Here is a 17,826-nt window from a genome sequence, read left to right on the forward strand (position 1 = left end):
GCTGAGATCTGCTGTAATAAAAGACAGACTAACAGGAGAAAAACAAGCATAAGTTTAATATCATGTATACCTCCTGTTCAGTTCATGGGGTCATAAAGAGTCAACACGACTAAAATGACTTAGCATGCATGCACGGATACCTCCTGTGAGGAGGTACCCAGCAAAACTGAGTAACTCCCCCAAATGGCCCAAGCCATCACCTTAAATATTATCTTCTGCTAAAGACAAAAGATGTTGGTGGGGGTGGGAGCAGTCACAGGTGGTTACTGTTACTGAACTGGCTTTATTTGCTTGATGTTCAGCAAGCCAAATGATGAGATGCTGAGGTTTTATAGCAGAGGACAAGTTTATTCACAAGGCAGTCATATGAGGAGACAGGAGAACAAGTCTCAAGTCTGCCTCCCCAATGTTGAGAGGCTTGAGATATTTATGGGATAAAGAAGCAGGGTGGCCATAGGCCTGGGGAAAGGTGATTGGAGGTGGTAGGGAAAAGGTTAGGTAATTAGTGTTTTGTGCAGGCGTATCTGAGTTACCTGCTTCTTCATGGGATGTATGTTATGAACAAATGGAGGTGCTTATAATCTAAGGGTGGAGTTTTTGGCCCTCTGATGTTAAAAGGTCCTTCATTGGACACCTGTGCAGGCTTGATTTTAGGATTGGTGGTCCCAACCAGTTTTAGCCAGCTTGAACTGGACAGGAGCTAACTCCAAGTTCCTAGAAAACAACTTAAGCCCCGTTACTATAGTGACCCCTACGTCAGAGACGGTAGGGGTGGTTAAGAAGTCTTATGATATATTACCTAAGCTTGGAGGATATGCAACTGAAGAAGGAAAAAAAATAGAAAAAAAAATTGAAAGCATGCTTAATCAGTAAAGACAGATTACAAACAGAGGGTTTTTTTTTTTTTTTTTTTAAACAAGCTGTTCCCTTATCTGCTGTTCTGTAAGATACACTCAAGGATTTCGGTTAAGGTGCCAGCTTCTGTTAACCCTATGGGGCATGGTTTTGTAGTCAAAGCACAGTAAACAAGAGTGTTGTTATTTAAGTTTGCTCCTTCTCTATGAGTTTATAATTTCTGTCATCCTCCTCTTCCTGGTACCAAGAGGAAGACACCCTTACAAAGGAGACTTCCCTTACTAGACTCATTTTGCAAACTAACTAGTCTTCCTTTGATTATCTCTGATAGAAATGGGGGTAAGTGTAGAGAATAAAATAATGTTTTCAGTGGAAACTGTAACATACCTGTGTGGATTTCAGATTCTAGTCCTGTTAAATGTGTTTGATGTTTTGTATTTTGTTTGATAGCATCTCATAACTGCCCCTCCCTCCAAAGATCTTTCTTTTGTCTTTAGCTGAAGATGCTATTTAAGGTGGTCGTTTGGGCTATTTCAGGGAGTTACTCAGTTTTCCTGGATTATCGCCTATGTATACAGGAGGTATATATGGTATCAAATTCCTGTTTGTTTTTCTAAGGTTGAAGTGAAGTGAAGTGAAGTCGCTCAATCGTGTCCAACTCTTTGCGACCCCATGGACAATAGCCTACCAGATTCCTCCGTCCATGGGATTTTCCAGGCAAGAGTACTGGAGTGGGTTGCCATTTCCTTCTTAATCTATCTTTTATTACACAGGGGGGTCTCAGCCAAGGCCCCAGAAGGATAGAGGGAAAATTATTTTTCCTCCCATACAACATCCATGTACTTATGTTGTGTGTATACATATATCTCCTTTTACACAGTTTGTTCCCTGGTGGCTCAGATAGTAAGGTATCTGCCTGCAATGTAGGAGACCCGGGTTCGATCCCTAGGTTGGGATTATCCCCTGGAAAAGGAAACAGCAACCTACTTCAGTACTCTTGCCTAGAAAAATTCCATGGACAGAGGAACCTGGCAGGCTACAGTCCATGGGTTCACAAAGAGTCAGACACGACTGAGCGACTTCACATACAGTTTGTTAATTTACTTTTTTATATAGTATATATGTATGTTACCTTACATATTGATATAATATTGTCAACTAAGAAGATGTGCATATGTATTCATTTACATATTTATTGTCGTCATACCTTATATAGCATATATTTTATTTATTCCTTTTTTTTTTTTGCACATGTACCATGGCATTCATCCACATGGACATTCCATCAACCACAGTCCTTGACAGTAGTGTCTATAGTGAAGATAAAATTGTTCTCATTGATTTCAGAGGCCTCTGTCTGAAGGCCACATGAATGGACAGGTCCCCCAAAAAAGCATAAGGTAGAGCAAAGAGCACTAGCTTTGTTTGGAACTGAGCAAAGAAATTAAAAATGAGCTAGAACCTACTTTAGGCCAGATATTTAATCTCTGAGATCTTCTTAAATCCTTACAACACTTTGAGGAAGGCATTCATCCTTATTATAGATGAGGAGACTGAAACTCAAAAAGGTTTGGTGACTTATACAGTATCACACAACCTGTAGGAGGAGGTTGGATTTGAACTTACATTTGTCTGACTTAACCATTATGCCTTGCTTGCTCCTAAAATTTCACACTGAGTCTAGTGGCACTCACTTTTTGGAACTCAGAAAAGGTGTGAACACTACCCCACTCTCATGCCCCACTCTTATTAAGTTTGAAATCTCTTTTTTACAAGAATGCGTTTGCAATCAGAAAATTTAATAGAATGATCTCTTTCAAAATCTTTGAAGTTAAAAAAATCTCAAAGAATATCAACTGGCACATGAGAAACAGATGAAATATTTAAAACATATATTACAGATCTTGAGATAAACATCTATTACAGATTTTGAGATATCTTTGAAAAATTTATATAAAAATATAAATCTCCACTCACCAATAGAAAATAAGCAAAGTATATGGAGAGTTCACATGAGAAACAATTCACACACATGGAAACACACATATTCATAGAATTTGAATGATATTACATAAATGACATTATACCCTACTTTTCATTCAACAAAATGTTCTTTTTTCCATTCCAGCATGTCTTAGAAATCTATCCAGGTTGTTACCTACTATGGTATAATAAGAAATGTATTTGATTTTTGTCTCCAGTTACTTGTGCATTGCTCTTCAAAGCTTTGGAATTGCCTGAGTGATGGGAGTCTGTTGTTATTCATAGGGAGACTCTTTTGAGCTTATGCTTAAGGGGGTGGGGCCACTAGATAGCTTCAAGATGGGGCTGGTCACCAGAAACTGGAACTTTCAGCTCCAAGGACAACTGGGAAGGGGAACAAGATTGGATGAGCTTCCAGTTGGCTTCCCCAGTGGCTCAGTGGGTAAAGAGTGAAGTGAAAGTCACTCAGTCGTGTCCGACTTTTTGAGACCCCATGGACTATACAGTCCATGGAATTCTTCAGGCCAGAATACTAGGGTAGGTAGCCTTTCCCTTCTGCAGGGGATCTTCCCAACCCAGGAATCAAACCCAGGTCTCCCGCATTGCAGGAGGATTCTTTACCAGCTGAGCCACAAGGGGAGCCCAGTGGGTAAAGAATCCACCTGCAATGAAGGAGACACACGGATGTTTGTTTTTATTCCTTGGTCAGGAACATCCCCTGGAGGCTAGTATTCTTGCCTGAAAAATCACATGGAAAGAGGAACCTGGCACAAAGAGTTGGACACAGCTAAGCATGCAAGCACAGGCTAGTGAATGCATCCACATGCTGAGAGGGTGGGACACCCCACTTTCTTGGGAACAGAAGTCCATGCATTCAGGTCCCTTCAGGACCTTGCCCCTACCTCCTCATCTGACTGTTCATCTGATTTCTTTAAAAGAAACTGGAAAACATAAGTAAACCTCTCCCTGAGTTCTGTGAGCCAATCTAGCAAGTGTATCAAACTGAGGTTCATGGGAACCTCTGGTCTATAACTGGTCTGTCAGAAGCACAGGTTGACATCTGGAATGTGAGAAGGCGCAGTCTTGTGGAAATAAGCCCTTAACATGTGGGATCTGACACTCCCTCAGTGTCAGAGTTGTTAATTGGTGGGTTAAAAAAACTGGCCTCTGTAATGGACATCTGTCATCTGAATTCCTGCTGGACTTTGACCGGTCTGGTTCAGTCAGATCTCTGAGGCCAAACCTCCATGGCTTTGCCTCAAGCTTTCTCCTGCTGTCCCCCTTCTGTCTAGACTGCCCTCTGCTTCTCTGTTAAGCAAAATCCTACTTAATCACTAAAACTCAACAAAAGTATCTTCTTCACAGTCATCAGAGTTGTGTGTCTTTTCCTGGTGTTTCTAAATTACCAATTGACTAGACTTTATTATCAAGCTAAAACTATGTTTAGACCTCTCTCTCCCATATAAAGACTCCCCAGGTGGTTCAGTGGTAAAGAACCCACCTGCCAATGCAGGGGACATAAGAGACGCAGATTCAATTCCTGGGTTGGGAAGATCCCCTGGAAGAGGGCATGGCAACCCACTCTGATATTCTTGCCTGGAGAATCCCATGGACAGAGGAGCCTGGTGGGCTATACAGTCCATGGAGTTGTAAAGAGTCGGACACAAATGAAGTGACCTAGCACACACACATGCTCTCATGTAAATCAGTGATCCCCGGGGACATTTGTGTCTTATTTGATATCCTATATAGGACAGAGGATAAAACATTTATTAAATATAAGTTTGGTGAACCAAATATTCAAGATTGTAACTGTCTCCTCTGTTTCAACCTCTATCATCCAGACCTCAAAAAACTAGGGTTGATTTGGACCCTCTTGAGAGTCCAAGAGGCCAAGAGTGAGTAAGGCTGTGAGAATGCTGGGGCTCAGGAGGGAAGAGTTCTGTGCTCTAAGTTCATCTGGATTCTGGGAAAGGCAGCAGTCTCTCCTAGACTCAGGGTCTGGAAAGGCCCCCCAGTCAGGCCAAATGGTGTTCCTAAGAAAGACCCCTTCCCACTCCACTCTGGTGGACAGTGTGGACTCAGAACATCCTGATCTGGAAGGGACCGTGTTCATTGTTCTACCACAGCCCCTGAGCCCACGTTTCAGGGAGAAGGAGGAGGACACAAAGGCATGGAGAAGGGTAGAAGGCAGCCAGCCTCCACAGCCCTTCAGCCAGTGACAGCCCAAGCCCTGCCCAGCCAAGAGCCCGCTACTGCGTCCTTCAGTCCAGGTCTGCACCTGCCTTCCCTCCCCATGAGTGTCTCCCAGAAAACTGAGGTGCCACCCCACCTTTCTTCAGAGTCCCTTCCTTCTTTCTCTGGGCATCTGCAAGGGTGTGTGTGTGTGTGTGTGTCCCTTCCTCATTTCTCTGGACATCTGCAGTGTGTGTGTGTGTGCGTGTGTGTGTATGTGTGTCCCGGTTCAGTTAGGACGAGGTCAGACGCAGAAGAGAGGGGGCTCCTGTCACTGTACTTCCCACCTGGCTATTCCCCCTGGGACGGGAGTAGGGGAGACAGGCCTGGGAGCCCTAGGCTGGATGGGGCCTGCTACAGTCCCAGGAAGCAAGTCTGGAGATCCAAGTACTGATATGGGTGTCATTAGGAAAGAACAGAGGCGGTAGCAGCAGGGGAAGCCTCTGGGCTGGAGAGAGCAGAATTCCTCAAGTCCATCTCTAGACAGATGGGCCCTGCAAAGGCAAACCAGACCTCCATGGAGTCTGTGCTGGAGAGGGGCTCTGCAGGCAAGGGTGGGGGGTACTCTGTATCTGCCACACAAGTGCAGTCTCACCAGGGAGCAGGAATCCCTGAACCAGAGACCTACCCTGGGCTTCCTCAGAGCTCCCAGAGAAAGGCCACGCCCCTGGAGACTGTTGTCATGGCAGCAGCTGGCAGGGGCTAACAGTCTTCCCCATTGGCCTGCATGGCTGCTCTGCCTGCCTTCTGGGACCTTCAGCTCCTGCTCCCTGAAAAGGCCTCTGCTGTCCACTCTGACTGAGTGTAAACATGGCTGGAGCCCACGTCTCTGTGAGCAGTTTTCACCAAGGAAATATCCCTGTAGCATATTCTGAACATCTCTAGATGGTGAGATGTTGGGAGCAAGTCCCTCCTGAATCATACAAGCCATCAAGAAACCTAGTGAGGATAACCGGAAGTCCACAGATGTATGTCCCAGGGCCGGTCTCTTTCCTGGCTTGCTAGATGAACTTAGCAATGTATTTAACCTTTTTCTCTCCTTCCTGGCTTGCCAGATGAACTTAGCAATATATTTAATCTTTTTCCAGGTCTATTTTCTCATCTGTAAATAAGATCAAAAGCAGATTTATAAAATTGTGTCTGTATAGCATGTATAATGGAGAAGGCAATGGCACCCCACTCCAGTACTCTTGCCTGGAAAATCCCATGGATGGAGGAGCCTGGTAGGCTGCAGTCCACGGGGTCGATAGGAGTCGGACACGATTGAGCGACTTCACTTTCACTTTTCACTTTTCACTTTCATGCATTGGAGAAGGAAATGGCAACCCACTCCAGTGTTCTTGCCTGGAGAATCCCAGGGATGGGGGAGCCTGTGGGCTGCCGTCTCTGGGGTCACACAGAGTTGGACATGACTGAAGCGACTTAGCAGCAGCAGCAGCATGTATAAATAAATTTTCAATCTGGTCTCAATTCAGACATGCGCAATAATGACATTTTGGACTAGGTTCAAAGTGGTGTTAGTTTGGTTACAACTAAAGTAGCAAATATGCAAAGCAAAGGACACAGAAGAGATGACAGTGCAGGTGACTGAAGGAAACAATCCCTTCTCTGTCTTATAGGTCACTCTAGTGTGGCCAAAGCCCAGTGGTCTTGGCAGCCCATGTGACATGAGATGCTCACCAAGTCACAGGAGCACAGAACTGTGGGTTCACCACTGTTTAACATGTTATTGACCAGGGATTTTTGTTGAAATTCACAACTGTGGCATTAATAAGTCTCTTGTCAATAATGTGTTAAGCTCCCAGTGCTGTCAGCTTGCAGAAAGAATTATAGACTAACCTACAAGGTGCTTCCCTTGTGGCTCACCTGGTAAAGAATCCGCCCGCAAAGCGGGAGACCTGGGTTTGATCCCTGAGTTGGGAAGATCCCCTGGAGAAGGGAAAGGATACCCACTCCAGTATTCTGGCCTGGAGAATTCCATGAACTGTATAGTCCATGGGGTCACAAAGAGTTGAATGCGACTGAGCGACTTTCACTTTTACTTTCACAAGGCGCTGTATCGGCTCTGTGTGAGGCACTTCACCAAGACCTAATGCCAGGTTCTGGGCCTTGACATTCTGTGACAGCACTGAGAAATGCCTCTCTTCTGTATGTGTTCTTCAGGTAAGGTGTTTTCAGTGCATGTCAACTTAGGGGCATTTTTGTGGACAGGGCTAGACATGATCTACTTCATTGGGAGGAGAATATGTCCACCTCTGCTCAATTTGGCAGAAGAAAAGTCCTAGAATATTTATCCAAAGACTGTGTGGAAAAAAAGTAAGGAACATATATTAACAGCATAAAGGGAGACATGAGAAAGGATAAAAGAAGAGATCAAAGGTGTTCAAAGTGAAGATCTTCACTATCTGCCATGATAAGTGATGAAATCAGATGTTGACTACGATCCAAGCCATGAGTCCACAGTGCTCTGAAAAAATCCCTTTTCTTCTAGCCTGAGCTAAAGTACCTAGTTCTCTCCAAAAGCAATGGTGGTGTGAGGCCTTTGAGGTCATATGTTCATATGGCTCTCTGTACCTGTGATCTATTTTTATGCTCCTGAAACATCCCAAGGAGCATTTCCTTTATGAGATGTGCCTTCCTTTATATTACCTGTTCATATTCCTTTATAGTACCAGGACTGGGGAATTATTCATTCTAGAAGAATGGCACAGCAGAAGCAGAGTGGGTAATGCATGTTAGGGTCACACTGATTGGGGGGGGTCTCTTTTGGCTGGTACAGAGGAAAAACTGTTAATAAAGCTTAGACTATGTGACTCAGACTAGATCCTGAAGAGTGATGAAGGTCAGGATAGGGAATCTTCCAGAGCATTTGAGCAGAATGGCAAGATAAAATCAGGAAATAAGGTAGATTAATTCCAGTTTGCACCGGACATTATCTTCTCCAAATTTCTACTGACCTGCTAATAATCCCCACCTCACATGAGAGGTGAGAGGGCACGAGGAATTGTGCACTGGCCTATATAAAACAACTGTCCCCATGCAGGACACATAGCAGGTACAGTAGTGATGAAGTTCCCAGAGACCTCTAAAGGATAATCATTTCCTAGTGATTTGGCCTTTGTGTCTCCCCCAATTTATTCACCCTCAATGTAACATATACACTGATGGTTATACAAAACAATCATAACTGCCTTTCATCGCATGTCCAAGATGGAAGGCTTCAGCACCCCCAATTTAAGTAAATGGTAAAATTCTTAGCAGCCAAAACAATGTTGGTTAATACAGCTTATAAATTCTGTTAAAACTGTAAGCAGTAACTAATTCATGATTATGTATATGTGAGGTTTGAGGGGCTCATTAGCCGAATACAGCTGCATAGATGAAATGGAAAACTCCGAATGCATAGATGTAATGCAGAGGTTAATTCATCCTGAAAAGGGCCCCTTGATTTGTATGGGCACTATCTAAGAAGGGTTATGGCAGGCAAAATTTTAAGATGGTCCCAAAGACCTTCAAGCTTATTCCCTCCTATTTATTGTAGATGGGACCTATGAATATGAAGAGCTACCGCTCCCATGATTATGTCACATTATATGGCAAAATGGATTTTGCAGATAGAATCCATGTCCCAAATCATTGTGTTAATCAAAAGGGCAATCACTTAGTGGGTGTGACCAAACTGAACAAGTCCTTAAAGAGATGGCCATTCCTTAAGTCAGAAAGATTTGAAGTGTGAAAAGGATTCGATGTGAGGGAGATTTTCCACTTTTGGCTTTCAAGATAGAGGGGCCATGTGGGAAGGAATGTGGGTGATGTCTGAGCCAAGTGTGGCCCCAAGCTGATGGTCAGGAGGAAAGCAGGATCTCAATCCTACAACCACAAGGAACTTAATTCTGCCACAACCATGTAAGCCTGGAAAAGGACTCTAAGTTGCAGATGAGTGTAGCCTGGCTGACATCTTGATTTCAGCCTTATGAGATCCTGAACAGAGAACTCAATACACGCCTGACTTCTGACTTACTGAACTGGTAGCCAAAGAAATGGATGTTATTTCAAGCAGCTAAATTTGGTATTTTGTTACATGACAACAGAAAACTAATACAGGGGTCATACAATGTCTCAGATATTTTTGTAAAATTACCAAAGCAAAAATACTGACAATTAAAAAATACTGTCTTTTTCTACTCTGACTCCCCTCATGTTGGTAGTGGTGAGATGGAGGTGGGCATGTTTGGGATCAAATTTAAGGGGAAGTTGATTTGGAATCACATTTAGTTTGGGTTTACTTGTATAATTTATTCATGCTTTTCTCAGTCACTTCCGCATATAATTAATTACCAGTAAGATTTCACAGTGTACTAAGTAGAAGCTCTAAGATTCAAACTAGAGTTATCTGACTCTAATGCTAATGAACTAATGCTATACTCTATTGCTGTTCATACGTTTAGTGAATCTTGAATAAATTTTACAGCTCAAATGAATACCATGGTGGTTTAACACCAGCCACTTGCTAGCATGTGATGCTATTTCCCACTTCATTATCTGATTTCAAGATACTTTTTCAGTCTTGGCTCCCATTGCTTCCCTATAAATATGTAAAATATGATTTCTCAAAGATAAACTTCTGATCTTTTGCTACACCAGCTACATGTATGGCTTTGCCCAATCACATCCACACAGATTCATATTAATTTCTTGGTGATATGGTATCAAATACTGACATTGACTAAGAAGATATCTTAAAATTCAAAATTTCTACTACTCTGAAGACTGTGGGAGAGGACAAATAATTTTCCCTCTACCCTTCTAGGTTCTTTACTGAGACCCTACTGTAATAAAGAACAGATTAGTAAGAGAAAAACAAACACATTTAATAACATGTATACATCCCAGATGGCGCTAGTGGTAAAGAGTCTGCCTGCCAATGCAGAAGACACAAGAAGGGTGGGTTTGATCCTTGGATAGGGAAGATACCCTGGAGGAAGAAAGGGCAATCCACGCCAACATTCTTACCTGGAACATTCCATTGACAGAGAAGCCTAGCGGGCAACAGTCCATGTAGTTGGAAACAGTTGCAAAGAGTTGGTCACGACTGCGTGAGCACACATGCACGCATAGGTCCTGTATATAAAGGAGACCCAGCAAAACTGAGTAACTCCCAGAAATAGCCCAAGGTACCGCCTTAAATACCATCTCTAGCTAAAGACAAAGGATGTTGCTGGTGGGGGTGGGAATGGGGGAGACCAGTCAATAGAGGCGACCAGGAAAAGTGAAGTAAACAAGAATAAGGTTGTTATGCAAATTCAACTTGTAGCTTTCTCCATTGATAAAAGTTTCTAGAGATTTAGTTATCCTTCTCTTCCAGGTACTGAGAGGCAGACACCCTTACAAGTGGAAATTTCCCTTATAAATGTAAATATCTCTTAGGAAAGGGTAAATTACCGGTTTTCTGAGCTTCTGCTAGGTCTGGATTTCTTAAAAAATCATCAGCCTAAAATAATCTTGTGCCCAAAGGCATATTTTGGAGTGGCAAATTCTGCTCCTCTTCAGGACACGGACATCAAACTGGTTTGTAAGCATCATTATTAAGAGTATTTAAGATAAAAATATTCACAAGAAAACTTAAATGTTAAGCTCATAAAAGAAAGAAATTTGACAGAGGTAGACAGCAGTTCTACCTCTAAAATTTTACCTGTCACCAATAATGAATTGTAAAACTAAATTTTTTATCAACAGTAATAATAGTAACAAATGTATTAACCATGCAAAGGAAAGATAGAATTATATTTACATTTTTCTCCAAGAAAAATTATATTACACAGACATATGAAGAGAGGAGCAAAAGAGTTTGTAATAAAAAAAATTGTAGGGAAAAAATCATAGAAGTGGGCCAGGCAGTAATTAATAAAAATGCTGTGTGTATGGAAATTGAGATGTTCTGTATATACCAGCTGTTCAAATTTCATAATTTCCTGTGATTTATTATAAATTAATATTAACTTTGGCACCTAGTTGCCTGCATTGCTCATATATTTTTGACATCCTTTTTCATAAAGCACGTCCCCTGAATTGTAAGTTTCAGGCCTCATAACTTAGATCAGTCCCTGAGATGGTAAGAAGTAGTATGAAATTTTGGTTGTAATTGTGATAATATGGATGTGGCCATGGTAGGGAACTAGGAAATAGAGGAATTGTGGAGGTTAATCATAATCTTGAAGACTTGAACATGTGACCGACCAGCTTTTAAAATCTGAAGTTCCAATTTGGTATTATGAATTATGTGACCTCAGAGGCTGACTTCATGGACCCTTCCCCCACCTCCGCCACCACATACACAGGGGCCCTTCACAGGGGGAGCCTCAGCTGTTCTGTCCATTTCAAACTTCCAAAAAACGTGGCTGCCTGAAGGATCCATATTAGTATTATCACTGAGAAGGGAAAACAGGTGGCTGGGTTGTTTACTTATTCCCACACATGCTTGAATCTACCTCCTGCTTCCCAAATGACAGCAGAGAGCTCTTTTCTGTTTTTTAATGGCAAACAGGATGTAGGCTGATAGTAATAACAGTAATGATAATAATAACTATAAGGAATAGAACTGGCAAATATTAAAAAGAACTAGTAAAAGTCTCTCTCACTTGGACCCTCACTTCTTCAACCCTATTTCAAGTGCCTGGACAGGACTGCAAGGGAAATGCTCGACCTCCGGTGGTGGGGAGGTGGAAAGTCTAGGAAGCAGGCGGAGGAACAAAAAGGAGACTCCGGGGATTAACCCTCAAGGGCTGATTCTCTCTGATAATCTGAGAAAGCCACATAGACATTCCAAGGAGATGATACACTTGACAGAAGATTTTCAGGTGGGGGCGGGGGGGACAACTCGGCTCCAGCTGTGCTGTTGAGTTAATTGAGGACCTGAACTTACTGTTAACATGGCCTCGCTGGACAAAGGGCTGACGTGAACTTCAGTCACTGTGTAGTCTGAGTCCTGTTTCCCGCCTAGGCACCATCTCCCTCTTACCTTGGAGTAGGCGTAGGCGGGCGCGCTTCTAGACCAGAGGAACAGAGTAGCGTCTGCCCACGATTTGATCAGAGGCTATCCAAAGGCGAGGGCGAACACCAATGCGGGTCCACAACTGCATTGCCTATGCTCCTTTCCTGCCCCTGCTACTGTCGACTTTGGGGCAAAAAAATGGTGGGCTTGTGGGACGGCGGTCAGGCTTGGGTACCAGCTCCCTACTGCATTGAAAGCAGGTTGGCCTCCGGCCCAGGAAAAGAGGAGGAGGAGGCAAATTCCTGGGTTCCCTGCAAGTGCAGGTAGAAGCCACCTGCAAACCACCGGAAAGGAAAGTGGGGAGGGGGGACCCGGGAGCAGGTCCAGTACTGCAGTTTTCACCCCACAGCCTCGTCTTCTATCCATTTTGATTCAGAAAATGGTGGGCAACGGGAATGCTGGGGAGGTGGGCGGGAACCCTGCGTGGGTGCAAGCTTCCTATTGCGGAAGACGTGGGCGGGTGGGTGGAGGGAAAGATGGAGAGAGGTAAGCACACCGGATTCCTGCCGGTGGGGTGCTTGTAGACCCTAGGGATGGGGGCGGGCAGACATGGAAGCAAATCCTTTCAGGGACTGCATTCCCCACACTTTCGCCCTGTCGCCCTGGGGGGTTGATGGAGCTCTGAAAAGGAGTGTAAGGAAAACATGGTCTTTTTTCACAAGAAAATTCCTGACATGCCACACTAGAAGGTTAACAGTATAGTTCTGGATTTTTTTTAAAATTTTTTCTCTTTTGTTCGAGTCTTCTGTTTTTCCATGTACTTGGGTAACAAATAAAGTTTAAAAAATTAAAAAGTATAAAATTCAAAAGGGTTTGTCAAATCATCTGATAATTGTTTTAACATCACTAATCCATAAGTCTGTCCCCCAATATATTTTTGTTACACAATATGTATTTTAACATTTCACAGGTGACTCTATTGCATCCTAAACTTTGAGAGCCATCTCTTGTTTGTCAGGTTAGGCTAAGCTTATGCTGGGGTAACAATCCCCAAACTTCAGTGGCTTAACATGGTAAAGGTTTAGTTTCCAGCACACAAGGAATTCCCAGCATCCCTTGGTGAAGGTCAGGGGTGAGGGGGCTCTGATTCCTATAGTTTGTCATGGACCCCAGCTGACAGAGGCTCCACAACCTGGAACCTTGCTGGTTACTGTGGCAAGGGGAGAGTGTCATAGAAATCTCTCACCTACTCCCTCTATAAATTCACTGTAGTCTAGAAGTAACAGAAGTCACTGCCACGCACAGCTGATTAGCCAAAACTAGTCACGTAGCCTCACCGAATGACAAGGGGCTGAGGGTGCTATGGGATTAGAAGTATAGTTTTCTGTGTGCGGAGAGGCAGTATAAACAGAAAATATTCATAAAAATGCCAGGGGGAGTGCCTTTGTAAAGCACTAGAAAAAATTGAAAATTGTAAAGAAAAAGTGACAAGTTTCTATGGAACAAAGCAAGAATGAATGTACCCTTGGCTTTTTCTTTTCCCTCTATGGTGTTATTTTGGGGGAATCTTCAGACTACTCTTTAAGCTTGATGGATGCTGGTCCAGCTGGATTCTGGCTGGAGTGAGATGAGAGTCCAGCAATTCACCAGTTCTATATGACAGGATCAATCTAGCTCCCTGGACAGGATGTGGAAGGGCTCCCCCAAGGCACACCACTCTCCAGGGTGGTCTGACATTGGTTTCTCTGCTCCAGCCTGCAGCAGGCACCACTCTTCTAGGCTGAGGCCCAGACTGTCCTAGACATGCATACCTGGAAGACAACGACTGTCCCCATTGCAGGTCAGAGCACTTTGCCTCTCCTTCCTTCTCCCTCCCTCTTTAGAGGAACCTTCTATAGGGGAGGAGATAAGCCCAAGGATTCCCAACTGGAAACACTGGTTTCTGGCCTGGGCCTAACCAGGTAACTTAGGGCTGAAGCAGAAGGGCCTGCCCCTTCTGTCAGAGTCCAGTGAAGTACCCGCCCCCCATCCCAAAATGGAATTAGACCTCAGACAAGACCTCACCCATCCCTCTCCCACTCACCTTGCTCAGATTCCCGGAAGGGCCTCAGATGTGCCCTGGCCTGTTTGGGTGGTTCTATGGTGACTTTAGGTCTGTGTGTGCTGGTGCGGTGCTTCTGATGTTTGCGTCAGCCCAGGCCCAGAGGTACAGGTGCCCCCAGGTAAAGGGAGCTTTAAAGGCCTGTGGTCTGACAGCTCAGGAGAAAAGAGGTGTCACTCCTGTGTGAACACCTCTATGCACTGCAGTACCAGGGGTCAGGGCAGTCAGGCTGTGGGTTGGTGTGAAAACATTTTGGAGGTGTTGATGGTGGAGGGTCAGCAGCATCCAGAGCCTGGTTGTCTGAGCCTCTCACCACTTCCCTGCTCACACAGAAGGCTGGTATCCCTGTCACATGTCCAAGAAGCTGCCAGCCTGCCAACTCCAGAGCACAAAGCATTGAGGGTCCAGGACCCTGGAGAGAGCTGTGTGCTAAGCAGGATGCCCACAATGCCTGGGAGTGGGAGCCCCTCTGGTGAGGAAGCATAGAGGGATCAGGTTCAGGGTTCTTACAAAACACTCAGGCGCCAGAAGGTATGTGGATGACTGCCAGGAAAAAGTCACCGGGTCTTTGGTGGCCAGGGAGTCACATAGCTCAAATATTTCCTCAAAAGAACCTTTAGATCTCCCTGACATTTATGCTAAGGCCACATTTGCTCCAGATTGTTCCCATACTCTGAGCACATTTGGGCAGCCAGAGCCAGGCAGTTTCTGCTCGTCGAAGGACTCCTTTGCTTGTCCTCACTGGCCTGGCACAGACTCTCTTATTATTGCACCACAGTCTGAGACTCTTCCTGCCTAATCTGCCTTCCTTCCCGCTCTTCTTTCCATAGATGTGAGCTGTGCATCACAGTCTGAAGACTTTTCCCAGGTCATCTGCCTCCTTCCTCTTCTATTTTTCATAGGTGTTCCCCCAGTAAATCTCTAATCTTGTCTAATCCTATCTTGGCACTTGCTTCCAGGAGGGCCTGCATCGATACACAGGCTCAGGGTATTTTCACAGATGAAAGCTCATGTTTCACTTTTCTCAAAAACTGTACTGTTTTTCAGAGAGGCAGGGTAGTACAGTAAAAAGCCTGACTTCACTGGGTTCAAGTCCCAGGTCTGTTACTTTTAGCTGTGTGTTCTTGGCCTCTGTGCCCCTTTTCTAAAACCAGGACAATCACATTACTTCCTTAGGATTGTTGTGAGGTTATATGAATGATTTTTATACAGAGCACTTAGTCTCTCACATATTAAATAATATCAGGTATTTTACCATCTTTGGTAGATGAAGGTAGAAGAGGGGAAGGATCTTATCAAGTCTTGTAGCTACAGATGAGCTTCGCTCTGAAACTCTCAAGGTTCTAGAACTCTAAGTATATATGCTTTAGTGACTTTTACCTAGAAGCTAAAATTAAGGTACAAGCAAACACATGAACCAGTGAAACGGCATGATGATTCCCCTAACTTTATATTATTTAACAAAATCCAAAGTATCTCCAACATCTGTTCTTCCTTATACAGACTTTCACATTTTGAAATGTCTTTCTATCTATATAAACTGTTAACCATTATTATTACAATAGTTCACAGTTCATGATATATTTTAAAATCTCATTTGATTCTAGAAAAAGCTCAGCTAGGTGTTACCTCATAATGAATTATGAAAAAAATAAGAGGAAACAAATAAGGGTTCCTCAATTCTTAATGGTATCTTTAAAAACCCTTAGGAGTCTGAGGACCTCAGGTTGAGAACCACAGATCTTAAAAATATATTATCACCCTTTTCTTTTGGGAAGGGAAACAGGTGAGAGAATTGTCATTTTTGAACATTTATTCTGTACTAGAGAATTTTCTTAGGCAAGACATGGCTTATATTTAATGGCTACCTTCTTTACTTTCTAAGTGTTTAACTGGTGTCATGAGGTTATTTCACAACCTGCTTCCATTGTGAAATCCACATACATTATCCTGAATGGAAAACGTATTTTTGTTGTTAATCATATTGATGAAAATTACAAATGACAATTATAACAACATTTATTATGGAACCACCATTTTAGCTAGGCATTGAATCTGATGGGGTAAATACATTCTTAAAACCACCCTTCAGTTTCAGAAGGGAAGCCATTTAGTCATCTAGATGCAACTATATCACCTGTGTAGTTTAAGATGAGAAACTTGCTAAATCAACAGATTTGCATAATTTGGGTATACTTATTGTAATTGACTATTTTTTTCGTCAATAGGATAGCCTGGTTTACGTCCTAATAAAGTACTTTAGGCCTCTCCTGAATATTCCTATTCTTTTTTAAAAATGAAGAAATCAGCTAACCACCTATTAAATGGGAAATACTGAATTATGTCATTGAGATATTAACATGTGTATTGTGTTCTTACATTTTTCTCTCCTCTCATTTTCTGCAGAGATCCAACAGAGTGAGGTTTGTGGCAGAGCTGGAGACAGAAGGTACTTGAAGCCAATTGGTTTTATATTTTGAAAAGGATTATATCCTGACAAAATCAAGCTAGGTTTCACTAGGTGGGAATGGAGGCCATGTGAAGGCAGCAAGAGAAAAGAGGTCAGGATTTGTAGGTCCTTCCAGTAGCAGAGACATGAGTATTTTCCCGTATCAGGCCCCAAGGAAGACTCTGGTGGGCTCAGGGAAGCTGGGAACCTTACCAAAGATCTTACCAAAGATCCCCCTACCCAAAGGGTTGATGGAACCAGCAGGGACAAAGGATCTGAAGACACTGGGCCAATTTGGTAAAAGTGCACCTCATCCCCAACTAGTGTGAAGAGTCATCTGATGTCAGTAGGGATCTCCTCAGGCTTTGGTGCTAGATAAGACCATAGGATATTTGTACAACCAATGGAGATGGGGAATCCTCAATACTAACTTTCGTAGATATCCCACCAACATGCTATGGTTGGATCTCAGGGTCATATTTATGTTCATTTAGAGGCAATGTGATATTTGTAACATGGTCAGGCATGTGAGCTAAGGAAATGGCTACCCACCCCAGTATCCTTGCCTGGAAAATCACATGGACAGAGGAGCCTGGTGGGCTATAGTCCATGGGTTCAGAGTAGGACACGACTGAGCAACTGAACACTATTATAAATAATAAACTAAGCAACTATTCTTATACTACAGAGATGATGTGTTTACTTGTATACTAGGCTTCCTGTTAAATGGATAAAAGTCCTTGTTAAGAACTCCTCTAGTTGGCTAAGGCCCTAGGTCCCAAAGAGAACATAATTCTAATATATGGCATAGTATGAATGATGGTTAGTTTTAGGTATGTGTGTGCTAGAAATCTCATCTGCCTTCCCCCACCAATCTATTTTTCTTCCCTGCTGTATCCCCCAAGCTTACCAATACAGACATATCAAATGTCATCTTTGCCCTTTGATTTCCAATGTGGCCAAAGGGAAATATCCAGCAGTAGATAAAACGGAGGGAAGAATGAGGTCAGGTACTTCACCCCAGTCCTTCCTGGATTCGGTCTTCCTCAAGGTTTCTGTGAGCTAACTGCATCTTGAATATTCCACTCCATTCCAGTAATTCCTCCTTCCCCTCCCCCTGCTCCTTCTTCTCACCCCAACTCTCACTCCTCCCCAGCTCCTATTCCAGTCTTCCTCACTCCCTCCTCCCTCTCCTCACCCTGTTCTCTCCTC

This window comes from Bos indicus x Bos taurus, chromosome X (genome assembly GCF_003369695.1).
Source record: "Bos indicus x Bos taurus breed Angus x Brahman F1 hybrid chromosome X, Bos_hybrid_MaternalHap_v2.0, whole genome shotgun sequence".
Lineage (NCBI taxonomy): Eukaryota > Metazoa > Chordata > Mammalia > Artiodactyla > Bovidae > Bos > Bos indicus x Bos taurus.